The 2,880-nt window shown below is 34.7% G+C and overlaps 1 long non-coding RNA gene across 1 annotated transcript; it reads left to right on the top strand.

Annotated features, from left to right (window-relative positions):
* Window positions 1-447: 447 nt before the first annotated feature.
* Window positions 448-2,658, top strand: LOC113118764 (uncharacterized). The gene is made up of 3 exons (XR_003294367.1): window positions 448-613; window positions 713-813; window positions 2,602-2,658. It is a non-coding gene; the product is annotated as an uncharacterized LOC113118764 (long non-coding RNA).
* The last annotated feature ends 222 nt before the right edge of the window (window positions 2,659-2,880 follow it).

Here is a 2,880-nt window from a genome sequence, read left to right as displayed (position 1 = left end):
TATCGCTGACATAAGCTTAGTTCTGATGATTATTTTACAGTCTACGGTTCAGATGAAGTTCTGAAGGTAGCGTTACAAACTCTTCTTTCAGTTTTCTGAAGTAACGTTAGTCATTCAAGTGCCTCACCAGAACCTAGAACCCAGTGTAATGCTGCGTGAATATCTGTTTTTATACAGTCTATGGTGAATAGATGGTCATAAGTAAATTGCATACGTTCAAAGTAATAATAGCATATATCTTGTATAAGTAGAGATACAATAATGATCGACACAAATGTGTTAAATTTCCTTTTATTGTGTTATAATTATGTGTTGTGTCATTTAAAAGCATGGTCTGGATGGTATAGTTTGTCTTTGGCATTTAATACAAACTTGTCAATACATTTGACTTTCTCTGTAAAGATTTATTTATATATGTACGTTTATTATTTTACAGTGTTTTAACATGTTTTTGTATTTTTCATGTTTATGATATTTTGGAATGACTGAAGATTGAGCGCAGAATTCAATAATCCTGTGGATGGACTGCAGCGAGTCCTTTTGCAGTTATCCATCAAAATGCTATGCAGACATAATGCAAATGACATTTACATTGTAGAGCTTGGACAAAGTTGTAAGTAAATGTATTTATTTATAAATGCACATTTATTGGAGTCTATATGCTTTATGATTGTAAGGCCCTGTTTAATGCATCCCTTTGTTTTTATTAAAGCACACAGGCTCTGCGCAGGAATTCATCAAGGACATAACTGCTGGGATTACACTTGTGGATGACCAATCTGAGCACCATCAGTCTGCAGTGATGTGGTCCAGGTAATAGAAGAAGAAGAAATCTGGGTGATCTGGGGTTGTAACACGTTGTGGTGTTGTGTACTGTGTTAGACTATCTGGGACTGGGACTAACAGAAATAAACTAATTCAGGTTTAAAACAACTTGAGGTTTAGTAAATGACAATTTTCTTTCTTTTCCTTTTTGGGTGAACCCTTTACGAAAATGTAGATATTTGCATTGGAAAACAGCTTCAAAATTTAGAGAACATAATTTGACATTATTTTCCCTTGAGTTTTATTCCTTGAATTTTCTATAATTGGTATTTAAAATGTCTTTATAAAGTGTTGAATTTATCTTCATAAAACCACCAGAAACCCTGTTTATGGACATAGCCATTCTTTATTATTTTGCTGAATACTGTTTTGAATCCTGAAAATGTTCAGTGCTAGCATATTGGCCATTAGCAACTTTGCTTAAAGGATTGTTTCACCAAGAAATTAAAATTAGGCCACATTTTACTCATTCTCAAGGCACCCTATGTGTTTATGATTTTCCTCTTTCAGACGGATCTGATCTGAGCTGAATTAAAAATTTTCCTGGCTCTTCCAAGTTATTTAATGGCAGCAGACAGGTGTGTTTTTTTTCTCAGCAGTCCAAAAATAGTCAAATAAAATGCACCCATCCATCAATAAAACGTGTCTCACATGGCTCTGGGGGGTGAATAAAGGCTTCCTGTAGCAAATCGATGCGCTTTTTGTAAGAAAAATATCCATATTTAAAGTTGCAAACACTTTTTTTCTCTTCCACTGACTATCATACATGCAAGCCTAATTTTGTGATCCTACTTCGTGATTGGCGTATTGTTGTCTCTCCTCCGCTCTTCCGTGTTCATCACTTATCATCGGTGCATGCATGACCCATATGTCCTATTTTCATTCACCCGGAATGGCTCTCACGAAAGTGAGAGAAAAGTGTTTAAATATGTTTTGAATAACATTTTAAATATGTATATTTTTTTTACAAAAACACATGGATTCGCTACAGGAGGACATTATTCACCTCTCAGAGCCATGTGAGGTACTTTTTATTATGAATTGATGCACATTATTTGACTACTTTTGGACTGTTGAAAAAAACACCCACCTATTGCCATAAATATTTTTTTATATAATCCGACTGGATTTGTCTGAAAGAAGAAAGTCATACACACTTACGATGCCATGAGGGTGAGTAAAACATACATGGGTTAACCAACCCTTTAAGAGTCATGCTTTACTCTGAACATGCAGTGCAACAGACTATTATTTAAAAGGAATACCCATTTACACCAATATATTTTCTGATCATTGTATAAATGGTGTTACAGGTTAGACACTTAGAATTGGATTCAGAAAAAAAAACCTGAATGTTGTATTGGTTTGTCACATTTTATGTCATTCAGAAATCATGTAGAATACCAGTGAATAAAATAATTTCCCCCCATTTTTAGTATAGTTGGTTTTGGGGGTGTATTTTACACTTATCTTCCCATGGGATTTTAAACTCTTTGTGTTCAGCAGAACATAGAATTTTGTACAGGCTTTTAACGGTTTAATACAGGAAGTTATTTTGAATGTTTCTAAACGAAACCGTTGAGGAGCACCATTTAATTTTGACTTTCATTTTTGGTTAAATTTTTCAAAATATCTTCCACTTGAAGGTGAATTACAATTTGCATTTATTGGTAGCTGTGCTTTTAAAAAAACACACAACTTTAATAGTGTATGTACATATGTGTGTTCATTTGTTATAAATTTATTAAGTAATGTAATATTTTTTTCTTTTCCCAGCCATCCGGTGACATTAAGAATGTTGAGAAAGAAATTGAAGAGGGCATTCTGATTGTAACTGAGGAACAGCAATGTGATGTGCTTCCAAGGAATAACCAACATTGGTCTCATTTGGACATCCTGTCATCACTGACATCTCCCATGTCCCCACGTTATTTGGACTCCTAATGGGTCTGTATGCAGTGAACATCCACTACCTCCAATGGATTAAATACACCATTGAGGCTCTGCAAAAACTTGTGAAGATCAGCTGGTCCCACCATGTGCTCGCTACAGCGG

This window comes from Carassius auratus, chromosome 18 (genome assembly GCF_003368295.1).
Source record: "Carassius auratus strain Wakin chromosome 18, ASM336829v1, whole genome shotgun sequence".
Classification (NCBI taxonomy): Eukaryota; Metazoa; Chordata; class Actinopteri; order Cypriniformes; family Cyprinidae; genus Carassius; species Carassius auratus.
This window is presented reverse-complemented; position numbering and strand designations above follow the sequence as displayed.